The sequence below is a fragment of the Lontra canadensis genome, unplaced genomic scaffold (assembly GCF_010015895.1).
Source record: "Lontra canadensis isolate GAN:19392208 unplaced genomic scaffold, GSC_riverotter_1.0 scaffold13, whole genome shotgun sequence".
NCBI classification, from domain to species: domain Eukaryota; kingdom Metazoa; phylum Chordata; class Mammalia; order Carnivora; family Mustelidae; genus Lontra; species Lontra canadensis.
This window is the reverse complement of record NW_022631007.1, coordinates 3,661,079-3,677,231: the sequence shown is the minus strand read 5'-3', so window position 1 is coordinate 3,677,231 and position 16,153 is coordinate 3,661,079.

The window sequence follows — 16,153 nt, the reverse complement described above, 5'->3', positions numbered from 1 at the left end:
CCGCGGGCTCGGCTGGGGGCGGCGGAGGTGGCCCGAGGGCGCGAGCTGCCGCGGGAGGCGGCACGCGGAGGAGCGACACGTAGCCTGGCCGCAAGCCGGACCTCCGCCGCCACCTCCAGCCCCGCGCCGCCAGAGGGGAGGGGGTCTCCGGCTCCGCGCGCTCGAGCTTTGCCCTTTCCGTGCAGGCCCCGGACGCCCGGCCACCTCCGAGCCTGGCTGTCGCGCCTCTCCGGCCTGCCACGCCCCGCCTCCTCCGCGCGGGGTCGGAGAGGGAAACCGAGGAGGCGGGGATCCTGCCAGGGAGTCCCGTCTCCACAGACTGTGCAAGGTCAACCGCCCTTCGCTCACCACCCTCGTCCTCGCCAGAGTGCACGACCGTCCCTCCCCAGAGCCCGAAGATCTGCCAAGAGGAGGGCAAAAGGAGTGGGATCCCCGCCACCCGGCCTGAGAGCTGGTTTTCCGGCGGCCGCGACCAGAGAGTTTAAGGGAAGAGGTGCGCGCGCGCACGTCTGCGGCTGTTGTGAAAGGACTTCTATTGCCCAGAGTAAGAATGAATGAGATGTCAACGTGAGGGAAGGCTTTCCCTGCTTCCTGGCGGTCCTGGACGGCGTAGGAGCCGGGGCGCCGAGGGCTAGGTCCACCGCCCGCGGGCACTAAGCGGGAGAGTGGGGCGGCGGCCAGCGGCAGCTGCTCGCAGCTGGGCGACCCCCCACCCCCACCCGGCAGGTGCGCAGCGCGCGTGCGCGCCCGGGCTGCCGCCGAGTCCGCGGAGTGGCGAGGTGGCGGCTCGCGCTAGGCTGTGGGTCCTGCAGCTCCTAGCCCGGCGGAGTGCAGAAGTCCCATCTCCTGGAAACTTATGGTGGTTTTATTCACGTCGTTACTACCAGGAAGTCATTTCATCTTCTGTAACTGGACTCAGGGAGTTTAAAGAGCCCGTTCTCTCTTCTCCTCTCAAAACTGACTTACTGTTGCCCCCACCTGGAAGATATTGAAAGCTATTCACTCAGAATATAAGCTGTAGGCGTCCTCCGCCTTTTTTTCCCTTAATTTCATTTTTCTAAAAATAATTTATTTTAGGATGTATTAATCTGGAAATTTTGTGCATTGAAATTTCCAGGAAAGTGTTTGATAAACAGTAATATTTCTCCCATACCTCCAGTCCAAGTACATTTCAAAATAAGGAGCAGAAAATAAAGGCGTGTTGGTAATTGATTCAAGATTTTATACTGTGAAACAACTACTGACTTTCAATTATCTGATAAAATAGAAAATAGCTCCCCAAAACGAAACTTACAAGTCTTAACTGACAAGTCTTTCTTCCTTTGATTACAAATATATATCACACTTATCAGGAAAATATTATTTTGAATTTAACTGTTATTGTTGGAAATCACTGAGATGTTCACACTGCTAACATTAGATGAAAAAGAATACGTATCTACCTGATTTTGTAACTAAAAAGCTGAGTTGCGAGTGTATGTTGCAAGTGGATTAGATGCCTTTTTAAAGAAAAAAAAAACACTGTTCCAAATGTATTTTATATGAAAACGTTCTATATTCCATCTTTTGAAATTTGGAATAAGACAAAGTTTTCATGTCTAGAAATCACAGAAGCTATTGAGGGTATGCTATTATTCCTCATGTGTTTATGCAAGCTGTCTGCATGATATCCTGACACTATTCTATTAACTGAATTTGAATGGAGCATTTGTGTCTATCATAGAGTGAAGTAATTTATTGGTTATTGATAAGTGGTATGGCTGCAATTTAGGAATTGCAATATGGTGTGTTTTATCTCTGCATTGTCTTAATAAAAACAAGAAACATTTATAGAAAAACCTGTCTTCATGCTCCAAATTATTCGTACAGCACTTTTCTTGAAATAGACATTCCCATCCAAATCCTAATTTCACATTTTGAATGGGGCTGAGAGAAATAACTCACACATGGGAGGAACGTCCATTGCTAGGGTGGGCATTTTATGGCATTATTTCTAAGGTTTAACAGGACTCCTGAAGGGCAAGGGAGATCTGTTGTATTTTGAAAGAAGCAGCAACTTACCCACCCACTAATATAACGTCCACTAAAACTAAACTCTGTTGTCGGATTTTGTTCTCAGTTTCTGATGAATGCTTTCAGGTTCCTAATGGTTTTATGTTCCTAATATTAAGAGGCACATTTCAGAGACTAATTTTGACTTGTTTATACCTCCGACAAATGACTTGGGTTACTTCTATGTTCATTTTTATCTTTTACTTTTTGTTTACTTCCAATGCTGAGGTTGTTTGTACTCACAACTGTTTTGCTGCACAAGTGTATCCACACATCTACTGTGCATGTGTGCTAGTAACAGAACTTGGCTTTGTGGATGTAACAATGTGTATATGTGTGCACACACGTTTGTTATTTCACTCCCTCAAACTGGCAACCTGGAAGTCTGTCTAAAGTTACTCAGGGACCAGCTTGCTTCCTAGAGAGTTTATTTATGTTCCACAGAGATAGATACACCAACGACCTAAAGTGAATTATTCCTCGTAAACCAGAAAGATATCTGAATTGCCTCAGTCACAAGACAAGCCACATTTCGCTTCTTTCATAGGCTGCACATGTAAATTTCTTGTAATGAGAAAATTGAGTTAGAATTATTTTATTTATTTATTTATTTATTTATTTATAGATGTATTTATTTGACAGAGAGAGAGACAGCGAGAGAGGGAGTATAATCAATGCGAGTGGAAGAAGCAGGCTTCCTGCTGAACAAGGAACCCAATGCGGGGCTCAATCCCAGGACCCTGGGATCATGGCCTGAGCAGAAGGCAGCCACTTAATGACTGAGCCACCCAGACGCCCTGAGTTAGAATACTTTAAAACAAAATAGATGCAATTAGCAGTTCAGTACCTAAACAGGGTGAAGTTTTTTGTTTGTTTGTTTCCTTCTTTCTTTCTTGGCTGACTTTGTACTATTGCTAATTTCTGCCTTCCTTATCAGGAATTAAATGACAGGTCATGGAACATGTTTGGTCAATTTCCAGTGTCCCCCATTTTGCATATGTGCTTTAGTCATTCCTACATCATGTGAGAAGTCCTGGTACACCAGCACCTTAGATAGACAAAACGGGAGTTTAAAAAGTAATTGTTGAAATGGTCAGTGAGTTGTAGAGAGGGCTCGTGGTGGCAACGGAGTGCTTTTCTCCCTTCTCGTGGAAATTCTCATCTTGTAAGAGCTTGACTCAATTCTGGAGACATCTCCAGTTCATGGGTGTTAACTGCCAATAAAGTCGCTATAAAAAACCAGCCCTGGTCTGGTTTGCACACCTGCTCAAGAGCTCAGGATTTCCATGACCCAAGCTCTACTTATGTTCTGGAGCTACAGGTCAGAGTTATCATTGTGATTCAAACGGTGTCCACATCTAGAAAGAACATTGATGGGAGGTCTAAAGACTGGTAACAGCACCGGGAGATGTGAGACAATAGGGACTCTCTCCTTTCTTGGAAAGACTTCAGCAATTAATTTAATCCCTTTGAGACTTGGACTCGTTTGCTACAAGATGGGACACCAAGTATCAGCCCTGCTTTCCTCAATGGGGTGGGTTTCAGGACTTGTATGCACAAGAGGACATGTAAGTAGAAATGCTTTGGAAACTGAAGTCCTGTGTAGATCCATGGCCTTGTTTTCCTTCAGATTTCCTAGGGTCTAATATGACCTCCCAAGAGAGGTCTGCCCCGACCTCTCTGTTGCAAAGAACTACCCATCAGTTTTATTTTCTTCTTAGCACTCATTACTGTCTGTAGGGATCTTCTTTCATTGTTACAGGCTTTATCTCAAACTCCCGCAAACAGAATGCAAAAATAAGAGCGGAAACCTAGTCTGGTCACGGATTTTCCCATAAAACCTTACTCGGCCCTCAGCATATGGTAAGTGGCAGATAACTAGTCTGTTGACTTGACTGCATGGGAGCCTCTGGACTAGAATGTTAAGCAACTTGGCTCCCCTTACTCAAACTACCACTTAACAGACCCTTCGGAGCTTAAGTAAACAGTTGCTTCCCCCACCCCTCCCCAACTTCATAAGGATTTTTGAAATGTGAAAAAATATATCAGACAACCACTTTGATTTTTGAGAAAAATCAGTTCATCACAGTGAATATCTTCGGTGCATTATATTCAGTGACAGAAGGCACCGGAGAGACTGAAGAGCATTTTGGCCTCGATTTCCAATCATTTTCTGCGTTGTGAGGTTTTGAGGTGTGACTCCCTTCGGCACCTGCATTGATGGGACATGTTCACGTTGCAGTGAAATTTCCCACAACGTTGAATCTAAATTTCTCATCATTTGTTACTTTCCGTTTTAATACTTCAGTCTTTGCCATTTTGAATAACTTATCCTTTGCTGATTTGTTAAGTTTATAATCTTAACAGCTGAGTAATCCCCCATTAGTCTGGGATCCAGATCACCCTCTTTAATCATTTCTTTCCCATTAGCTAATATTTGTGTGCTAAATTTCTGTTATGATGCAAAGTTGATTAAATTCGTGTCTTAGGAAATGAACTGCATCCCTGCTACGTATGCATTTACATTTTTTTCCCTTTGAAACCATCTGTTTTTATTGTATGTGTTACAGTGTAAGTTTTGGAATATCTAATAGTTACTCAAGGAAAAAAAAAATTCTGAAATAAATGTTAAGAATGACTGCGGCCAGATCTTAATCTGAAGTCCTATGAGTGAAGAAAGTGTGAGAGAGATTTTATCTATCTTTGGCTAGATCTCTTTTGATTGTCCATTTAAGAAAATTTTGGTATGTATACCATAAGCATATTTCTCTCCATCGTTCAAACTTTGAGCTTCTGTTCTTTTATGCAAAACTAAAATGTGCAAGTTTTTTCTGTGATAAATTTACCACCATTCCTGATTATAAAATACATTCGTGGAAATAAAAGTATTCAATATCTAATTTCCAAGAATATTCCTAGGAGCTCAGGAAGAATGTGCACACTTCCTTTAGAAAGAAAAGTCTTCGCATGTAAAATTGGATTATCTTTGGTTTAGAAATACCGCATCTCCATGGGGTGGAGTGGGGGGAATGTTGAAGTGAGAAGAAAGAGGTTATGCAAAAAGCTTCTCCTAGCTCCTAATATTAATTTTTTTTTCCAAATTAAGAGGAGAGGAAGTGTTTAATCACTCAAGGACAGAACACTATTATTTTGATAGTTACTATTTCAAAAACCATGGCAATTCCTGGGTAGCTCAGATACCTCTTAGCACAATGGCGGAGTTATCGGCATCATTTAGAAATAACACATTTATATGTCCGTGTGTGCATTTAAAAATATTTTATAGTCAAACTTAAGTGGTAAAGAACAATTGCACCTGACTTGTAGTTTGGAGGAAGGATTAACTCCAAGTGAGAAGTAGACAGTTACTGTTTAGGAAGAATGTTTGGGACCAATCTCTGCAAGGCAAATGATTTGTCCACAGAGCTCATTTCTTATTAAATTCACACACAGCAAACTTACTGCCTGATGGGAACCTTAGCAGAAGTTCTCAATGCTGACCACTGGTTAGAATTACCTGGAACTTGGGAGAAAAAAAGAAAGAAAGCCAAAGCACTTGACTGGCCCCCAGAGACATGTATTTAATTGGCAGGGAGGGGAGGCGCATCAGTATTTTTAAAAGGCACCCCAGGTGATTATACTATGCAGCAAGATTTGAAAGCCATTGTATTTCACAAGGTTTTTATTGAAATTCGAACTTCTCCTTAATCTCACTTTAATGAACTAAACCCCACCAGGTTTCTTAGAAACTGGGAGATGTTGGAGCAATGCTGGGATTTTCCAAGTGGTCATGATTTAGATAACTAGTTTGGATAACTATGCAATCGTTGCTTTGGTCATTGATTTCCCCCCACCCCCACTCCTGTTGACTTTGTGTTCCCTGGAAAGTTAAGCAAATATTTGCATCCCCATTTGGAGTGCTGTGATCTTTCCTAAAGAGGGCGGGTTGATTGGGCTGCGTCTCCTGGCCAAACGGGACTCTTCTGTGGGCTTCCCCCCTTCCTGCAAAATAGGTGAGTGCTTTCCAAGTCTCCTGAGCCATCGAAATTCAGTGAAAATGAGGGGATTTGGGGGCAGATTATGTGGATAACCAGGAAAGTCTCGAGGTTAAATTATCAAAACCTTGCCAGTGACAGCTGTGGGTGTCATTGCCAGGGACAGCTGAAGGAGAATCTGCTGGTCGCCAATAGGATGGATGTTTGAGCAGATCTAGCAGAGACATGTTTTAAAACATTCACTAGGAGAGCTTTTAAATGCTTTTAAAGGACCCTTCTGAGCAGCCGTTCAGCGTGCAAATTAATTCCACGCGCTTGGATCCAGGTGTAAATGGATTTGCTCCGAGACCCAGTTTGCCCGCTGTGGATGGGAGGTGGGGGATTACCTCCATTTCTCTTCCTTGGACGAGAACGCCCGTGGTGGCTCCCTGTTGAGCCAAAGTACTCTCAGGGGAAAAGCGGGTTCGTGGGAGCGCTGACGGCTGTCCCGGCTAACTCCGCGAGAACCGCCCGGGGACCGCCACCAAAACAGTTTCCCTGGGGGCGGCTCCCGGGTCGCCAGGTGGAATCCCACCTCCTAAGGTTAGCCTATGTCCCTTATCTTCCTGCAGCCTCCTGGGCTGGAGGGAACCTGAGGGAGCTCGGGGGTGACAGTCTGATCCCCAAACGACTGGACCAACGACTCGAGCCTATCCCCTTCGAGGCTCGTTGCCCCAGTCCTCCGCCCCGCAATCCGCGCGCACTTGTGACCCAGAAGGGCGGACACACGCCCGGGTGGAAATCGAAGGTGCAAGGACCCTCTCAGAGGGCCCACTCGTGTGGCACGGGTGGGATGGGGACCGGCTTGCACAGCATCTTGTCATCCCCACCCCGGCACCAAACATCTCCGTTCAGCTTGTTTTGTTTTGTGTTTATCTGGGACCTGGTCTTCCGCCCTCCTGTCCCGGTGTTTGTGACTGCTTCGACCCTATTGCAGGGCCTGAAGGGTCTGTGATTTATGATCCGATGGTGTATTTACAGTCCCTCAGCGCCCACGAAACCCTCCCCGCGTTCGGCTCAAAGCTCTGAGTTCGAAACTATTAAAAAATAGCGGAGAACCCCCAGATACAGGGGTAAAGAAGAAAAGAGACTCAGAGTACGGTGGCTGTGCAGCCTGCGGGGGACGCGGAGTCGCGTTAGTCCAGCCCTTCCTTCTTTCTGGGCTTTCAGGGCTTTCGGAAAATCCGCCCCATTCCCCCTCCACCCCCTCGCCACTCCCCCCCTCCTTCGCCACGGCTTTCAGAGACGCAAAAGGTGTCAGGACAAACCCTGCAGCGCCAGGTGGACGTGAGGGGATTGAGGGGCAGTTGGGAGTACCTTAAGAGTCCCTAGCTTTCCCTTGTCAATTCCTTGGAGTTCCCTTGCAGGCGCCAGGCCAGCTTCCCACCCCAGACCTTTCAGGACCACCTGCCCAGCAGAAGGCCCCGTTCGCCCCTGGGTTAGACGCCTGGTAGGAACTCAAGAAGCCCCAACGATGACACCGTCCACAGACAGAGCCAATCTTCAGGGAGTCAAGAAAAACTGGATTCTTTCTGCACATCTTCAGCTGGCCTACCACTTGTCCCGCCCAGAATTAGAGGCAGGCGGATGATGCCAGTCTATACATTTATTTATAATTTTTTTTAATTTTTAAAAAAGATTTTATTTATTTATTTGACAGACAGAGATCACAAGTAGGCAGAGAGGCAGGCAGAGAGAGGAGGAAGAAGGCTCCCTGCTGAGCAGAGAGCCTGATTCGGGGCTCAATCCCAGGACCCTGGGATCATGACCTGAGCGGAAAGCAGAGGCTTTAGCCCACTGAGCCACCCAGGCGCCCCTATTTATAAATTTATTTATAGGCTGATAAATTCTATGGGCGGGGAAGGGGGAGAAAGGGGGCTTGTTTAGAATAAGCAAAAATTTAAAAATGATATTGTATCGCGTGTGTTTTAAAAGAGAAGACGGAGGTGGAGTAAATTTCCAAATTCTTTTCAATTGAGGTAAGGTAGATCAGTGCCTTCCAGAAACATTAAAGGTAACTTCAGTTGGAATTTATTTACAACCAGAGCAAAGCAAACAACGGAGAGATGAAGTATTTGGGCAGCTCCCAGATCTCATCCCTTTGGGGTCTAATCAGAGTGGTGGAAACCTAGGGCTTTTTTTTTTAATTCATTTTTTTTAAATGTTATTTTTAAAAAAGTAAACTCTACCCCCAAGATGGAGTTCAAACTCACCACTGGGAAATCAAGAGTCACATTGTCTACCCACTGAGCTAGGTAAGCAACCCAGAAATCAGCACTTTCTAACTGAACAGACTGGCAATATAATGCCCTGGGTTTATCTTAGCTCAGAGGGCATATGGGTGGCTCAGTCGGTTAAGCGGTTAAGTGACTGCCCTCAGCTCAGGTCCTGATCCCAGGACCCTGGGATCCAGGCCCCCATGGGGCTCCCTGCTCAGTGGGGAGTCTGATTCTCCCTCTACCCTTGCCTCTGTTTGTGATCTTTCTTTCTCCTGCTCTCTCTCAAATAAATAAATATAATCTTTTTAAAAATGTTTAAAAAATTAATCTTGCCCTGTCGCTTCCTAACTGTGTGATTAGGGCAAATTAATGAACCTCTCTGTGACCCTTTTCCCTCTTTTTTTGTTTTTTAATATTTTTATTTATTTGACAGACAGAGATCACAAGTAGGCAGAGAGGCAGGCAGAGAGAGGAGGAAGCAGGCTCCCTGCTGAGGGGAGAGGCCGATGTGGGGCTTGATCCCAGGACCCAGGGATCATGACCTGAGCAGAGGTTTTAACCCACTGAGCCACCCAGGCGACCCCCCTTTCCCCCTTTTTAACTAGATATAATCTGGTTGTTTGGAGAAGTAGGTAAATTGTAAAATTGTAAAGTGCTTTGAATAATGCCAGCACCTTCAAAATGCTCAATAAATATAAGCTATTACTATTATATAATACATACATCACATTTTATAACATATAATAGTACTATCATATTATAGTAATAATCATAAAATAGTAATCTAGTGTGATTATATAATATTACTATTATATATTTTTGTGATGATAATGTCCTAGTGTCACTGGTCAAAGTGGACTTATGTTTTCCCAAATATATTTACAGTTCTCCCAAAATAGCTTGAATCCAAGCAGCTGCCTCAAGGTACACCAGGCCTTCTGAGTTGTCATGTTGCCAACCCCAGGACACTGGACATGTCCTCAGAGAAGTCTCCTGGAAACTGTGGTCTGAATCCTGGGAGGGAGGCTGAGAGATGGCATAGCTACCTGTGGTGGTATGTAGAGGCGAGTGCAGTCCCTGCCTCTGATTGCCCCACCCTGGCACTTTCATAAGTGAGACTTTATTTGTATTTTTTTTAACATAACTGAGACTTTAAAAGGGTTTGTCTTGAGGGTTAATTTCACTTATATCCATCCTTCCTTACATCACCCTGCACTTTTTCAGTGTATAAACTGGCAAAACCCAACCTTTATTTCATTTATTTTTAACATAAAAGAACGTGAAAACTTTGAGAGCAAAGGACATAGAATTATTCTTTTTTAAAAAAGATTTTATTTATTTATTCGACACAGAGAGAGAGAGATCACAAGTAAGCCGAGAGGCAAACAGAGAGAGGGGGAAGCAGGCTCCCCGCTGAGCAGGGAGCCCAATGTGGGGCTGATCCCAGGACCCTGAGACCATGACCTGAGCTGAAGGCAGAGGCTTAACCCTCTGAGCCACCCAGGCACCCCTAGAATTATTCTTAAGTCAATAATATTAAGTAAGGGTCTATGTGACATATCTTGCACATAGTAGGGTTACAACTATTGTACTTTCTGTCCTAATGTCCTTTTCTTCCTCTCAATCCTCTATATCCTACTATCCCCTAATATACAAGTATGCCCTCCATGCCCACATATTCTGGACCAGTGAAGTGGGGATTCAGATTGCTTCCAGTACAAATGTGTCCTTCAAACTAGAAACAGTCATTCATTGTTGTCTAGTATGAACCCACCTTGACTGACATCAATTAGGATTCTTTTTTTTTTTCCAGAAATATCTTAGTCATACTGTTTCTCCTGCATTTGGTCATATTCTCTTTTCCTCCCTCCCTCTCTCCCTTCCCCCCCATCGCTTCCTCCCGCTCCATCCATCCCTCGTCTACCCTTGCCAGTTTTAAAGCAATCCTCTGTCTTGCCAGGACTTTTCATTTTCTTTTCTTCAGTTTTGTTTTTTTACTCCCTGCTCCAAACCTTTCATTCTGGTGGCACTTCCTTATTTTTAAGCTCCAAAGCTTCTTTCATTTCTATCTTCCATGGTGACCTGCCATTCTGTTCCTGAATGCCCCAGGGTCTGGCTCTTGCCTTCCTGGGTCATCTACCCTGATGAAACCACACTGTTTGCTCTTCTGAAATTGGGGCTTCCTCACCAATCAGAGGAGTAGAGTGCAACCCCTGCCCTCACCCCAGGGAAATGTGACCTTGTTCTGAGGGACCTGAAAGTATCATTTCTATTCTAGAGGTGACTCATATGACCCCATTGTGACAGGGCAGCCTGGGCTTTCTGAGAACCTTCTCAGCCAGCTTTGAAAACAGAGAACTCAGGTCTGGAGATGCCATTGGGATTCCCTTTCCCATGAGACTGCTCACCTCAGCCACAGCTAGTTTCTGTTTTCTCTTCTGCCAAGGAGCTCGAACATCTCGTCCAGTTTTGTTACATCACTAGTTTTAGTGACAAGTAAGAATGGCTAACCCTTTGGCTGGGCGGTGTATTGGTATACTGTTCTGAGAGACCTGTGGCCTCTTTTCAAGACCCCACTGTAGGGCAACTGGCTGTTGCCTCCACTATATCTGTTGGGTCCCCTGGTCCCAAATCTCCTCAGGGAAAATGTTCTCAAAGCCTTTATATAAGTAATTTGTGGAGCCTTGTGAAGACTCTCTCCTGACTGTCCCCGCTTTCTTTTCCATTTATCTCACAAAAGCCACCAGCTGGAAAATGATGACTGGTTCTCTAGGATCAGAATGTCCCAATCCCCTGACCTCCAACAGTGACATCTGCCTTACTCCCAGAGGCAGAGAGAGGGTTGGTCTCTAAGAAGCCTCCGCCTGTTCCTGAGAAAATTCAGTCACTGGTTTGGTACCCTGAAGGAAGTGTCTTCGGAAAGAGGACAGTGGGGGAACTTCCAGAGGGATGTTGAGTCCCAAGAAGATCCCAAAACTGCCTCTTTCTTGGCAGAGCATATCTATAGGTTTGGATGGCCAGGGCCTGTCCAATTTGCCAGGACTTCAGAATGTCGACTGGACAGTTGCCTTTCACTATGGTAGTCAACGTGTATAGCCCCTTCACTCCATCGCTTTGGACTTCTCCACCACATGCTCCTTCCTACCCTCCCCTCTCTTCAGTAAGCTACCTAAGAGGAGCTGCCCAGACTTCTCTGGTTGAAATAGCACCCCACCCCCAACTCTAGTGGTCCATGCCCACTCCTTCCCCTCCTCTCCTCCCCCAAGTCCTTCAGCTTCTCCAAAGCTGAGCGTCATCCTTGCAACCCATCTTCTGACATTTATATTCTTTTCAGCTGTTTTCTGGACCATCAGCTCTGTCAGGAGGAGGATTTTGGTCTGTTTCATTTACTAGTGTAGTCCCAGCTCTTGGAACAGTGTGGAGTAGAAGCTTAATAAGTATGTGCGGAATGAATGAAAGTCCTTGCGTGCCAGCCCTGTAATCTGCTCTGAGGACACAGCAGAAGACAACTGACCATTCAGTTGGAGATAAGAGGTAGAATAAAACAATCAAAACTTTCTCGGGGAATGTGTCTCAGGCCTAAGAGCTAGCTTTGCAGGTGTCTCAGGCCCTGGAGGGGACCAGTGAGCAAAGGAGCCTCAGCACTTAATGAGAATTTTCTGAGGAGTTAAGGGACGATTGAATGGGATAATGTTGGACATGAAAGTGTTTCCAGCTTGGTCTTGAAGAATGCAGTGGGGAACACGGTGATGCTCCAGGCGCTGTGAAAACTGAAAACCGGTAGGAGGGTGGTGTTAACCCACTACTAGCTTCCACACCTTTTGGCTGGCCCAGAACGGCCCAAAACAGCAAAACAGGTTGGGCTTCTCTGCTGGCCATTGGGTCCCGGAGCTAATGTGACTTTCCACTTCCAGGGGAGACTTCCTGGGGCCAAGGGTGTCCAAGAATGCAAGGGTGGACAGGCCAGTGCTTTGGGGCCCAATGGACTGAGGTCCAGACCTCGGATACCAGGCTTGACACAGCATTTATAACTGGGCAGCAAAACCAAGAAAGGCAACTAGGAACGGAACCAGTGTCCCTCCGGGTCTGATTCTTGCTGTCAGAGCACCGAATGCTCAGAAAACCCGTGAAGAGGCTTGCATAGCTCCTAACTCATCTGCTACGGCGTCGGAAATCATTGTTTCGTTAGATTTGTATCCCAAAATGCCCACTTTTTTTTTTTTTTAATCCAGCAGAATCTCTTTAAGGAGACCCACTGGAAAAATCTCAGCCCCTCATTGTCCAGATTCAAGGTAAGAGAGGACTGGAGCAGCAAGTCGGTGTTGGGGGGATGGGGGTGAGAGGGGCTCTGGCTCTGACCAACCCGGAGCCACGTCTGGAGGGGTGGTTACACGAGACACACCTTCCTAGGGCACTCTCCAGAGTGAGCACAGGTCCTTGCCCTCAGAGGTCAGCGGGACTGCCGGAAAGGAACCTGAATTTGTCGACTGCTATCTCCAGCCAGCTTCCTCACACCTGGTCTGGCCGCTTCAGGCTTTCCGGGGTTTCCCCACCAAGAACTGGAGCTTTGATACCCCACCCCCACCCCACCTGCGAAACGCAAGCGTCCTCAGGCGCCCTCGGTACCCAGGAGTAGTGGGCCAGCTGCAGGACTTCTAAGATCGTCCCCACTGTACGCTGGGACATCCTCCGTCGTTGGGGTCCCTGGACTGGGTTTGCTGTCCCCCCCACCCGTGTCGTCTCAATGCAGGAGTAAACTGATGGCCCCAGGATTGCTGCTCCGCGGGGATTTGGGCTCCGCAGAATCTAGTCTTGTCCGGCTCCTCCTCGGAGAGTCCCAGTGGGGGAAGGTGGGGTACTGTGTGGCTAGGGAGTGGAGGGTTAGGGCGGAGGAAACGGGTCTGGGGTGTGGTGGCCCCAGTGTGTGCCAATTTCCGTACGAGTATAGGAGTGAGTGCCCGGATGAGGGAGGGACAGGAGTGGGGGGACCTTCGGGCCCGTCGGGGCTCTGGGAGCCATTGGGCTCGTGCTCAGCGGGCTCTGGGATCAGGGAAAGACCATGTCGCGCGGATCCTGGAGCCGCGACTGCAACGTGAAAGGTGGACGTAGGGAGGAAATGCCAGCTTCTCAGCTCCGTCTACAAAGGCGCTCTGGAAAGGGATTAGGCGCCGGCTGTACTTTCGCTTTGGGCGCAATTGATGCGAACGGCACTCTGAGGGCTGCGTAATTAATAAAGATTACGCCCGTTTTGTCGAAATGTCCCTCTTAATTAATGGAGAGAAAGGGCGCGAAGGGTGATTTATTTGCATTTGCAAAAAGGCTTTCGGCCGCTTGGCTTCATGGTGGGGGCGGCTGCTGGGACCCAGGACTCACTGGCAATCACCTGGTTGAGGCTGTCCAGTTACGGATCGAAGTGTTCTCCGTCCTGTTCTCCTCGCCTCGCCGTCCGAGGGACCTACTCCAAGGGCCTTACACCACCACCCCCTAACTCTGTCTGAAACCACCGTAGCTCTGGGGGGGCTTGCATCCCCTCAAAGGACGGGGCAGGCCGTGGAGGGCACTCCCCTCGCCACACGCCCCACCCCCGCTGCGCCTTTAAATCACGCCCTTTCTAGCACCAGAGGGGACAGCCAGGAGATCTGGTCGCGGATCCCTGCGCGCAGCCCAGGCTCCGGTTGGTGCTGTCAGGGAAGGGGTGCGGGATGGAAAGAGGGGCTGGCTCCGTGTCCCTGAGGCCAGAGGCTCTCAGGAAACTCTGCAACCTACCCTCTGCGTTCGCATGTATGTGTGATCTTGTGTGAAAATGTGTGTGAACATGTGTGACTATGTATGTCCCTGTGTGAGTCTTAAGTGTCTGTGTTTTCTAAGTACGTGAGGAGAGAGTTTTGCTAAAATAACACTCTGTCTCCGGTCTTGCTGTCCACCTGCTACAGCCCAGGAAAAAAGTGCCGCCTTTCCCTTGAGCGTCACCGAGTCAAAGCAGTCTGACTTTCTCCCCCTGGGTGGGGAAAGCAAATGCTTTCCACCCAGCAGGGGCTGGGGGTGGAAAGGAGGAAGCCGGGCGGTCAGCGTGGAGGGCCCAAGAGCCAGGAAGAGGCTTCAAAGGTTTCGGTAACGATTCTTTGGCCTTTATTTATGCCCCTATTAATACAATATCCATCATGTAGATATCGATCTTTATCCTTTAAACTGATACGCTAGGAATCAATTAGCCATGCAGATTACATTTCCTACATATCCAAATGTTAATCTTTCAGTCTCTGGGCCAGTGATATATATTTTTGCAGCCAGATAGTATTAGCTTTCGTTTAGAAATGGGAAGAAGAAAAAAGCTCCCTGAAGTGCATTCCTCTTGGGGCTACTTGTCTTAACTCTTGGTGTGGGCTGGGCATTGGGGGTCTGAGGGCCGGGATACCCCTCTCAGAGTTTTCTGGACGAAAGAAGCAAGACCGCTAGAGTGACCAGCACGCAGGGCCACCAAGGGGATGTGGGACAGCTTTCTATAACAAGGTTCTGGACAGCTGGTTAGCCCCAGGTCTGCACTTTGGTCTGGGGTTCCCTCCAGCTAAATAAAGTACCCGGTCTGGCAGGCTCCTTTCGATCGACCATTCTGGAATGGTCAGTTTTCATCTTTTCAGAATTTCCCCTCCATGTTCCTCCCATCTCCAAGGTTCTAAATTGAAACTATTCTTCCACTGCTCACTCTAAAACCCAAGACTCATTTAAAGATCCATCTCCTGAAAGAAAAACCCAATATAAAGCACGAAATAGCTGCTTTTCTGCGGGAAGAGAGATGGAGAGAAAGTTTCAGGTCTACGAAGGAATGTAACAGAATTAATGATGTGTAGAAATTGGAAGGGCTGAGGCATCCTGTTTGGCCTGTGGGAGTTTCTTTTTCTTTTCTCCTTTCCTTTCCTTTTTCCTTTCTTTCCTTTTTCTGTCTTTTCCTTCTCCTCTTCCTCCTTCCCAGCCTTCTTCTCCTCCCCTACAAAAGGCTGGTGGGGTCAGGAAAGGATGCATCCCAGGGTGCGCGTCCCCTCCTCTGGTCTGTTCACAGAGAGCCCGAAGGGGCTGCCTGGAGGAAGGTGGATGCTGCAGGTTTCCTGCGATTTTCCTTCTGTCCCCTGCCTGCGCCGGCCAGTTTTAGGAGACTCAGCCTCTTCCACCTCCCCCACCTGTTGTGCTTACGACACGGAGTTGGCTGTGAAGTCTCTCGCTTTGGCCCAGATTTTAATCCCTGTGGATTGTGGGTCCTGGGTTTACTCACAGCTCTGCAATCTTGGGCTCCCGAGCCCTCACTGTCACTTGCATCCAGGCTTAACTAGAGACCCGGGTTTGGACATTCTTCCCCCAGATCTCTCTTTTCTTGCTTCTTGCATCCCTCCCTCTGAAGTCCACCTGGGAGAAAAGTTTCCTGTGGGGGTTGAAGATATTTCGACTGGGAAGCAGCAGTGGCTCAGGGCTCTGACTTGGACACTGGAGCCACATGGAGTCAGAGACCTGGCCTGATCCAAGCGAAAGTCCTGTTAGCTTTCCCCGACCTCGCCTACTCCTCCCACACAACCTCCGTCTCCCCCACCCTACCCCAACTCAGGGCTCTGCGATTGGAACCCAGTTAGGACTCTTTCCATCCTAGTGTGCCCCCAAACGCCCGAAGGGGGGGCAGGAGTTCCTGGAGTGGTCATTTGCCTTGCTTTTTGCTCCAGACTTCAAGGAAACCCAACAGACCATGGAGTCTCCCCATACCTCCTCCACCCCCCTCATTCCCATCAACGTTCTCCAGCTCCACTCCCTCCTCCACCTCTGGTCCCCCGCCTCTTCCTCAAGGCTCAGGCTGCCTCCAACACG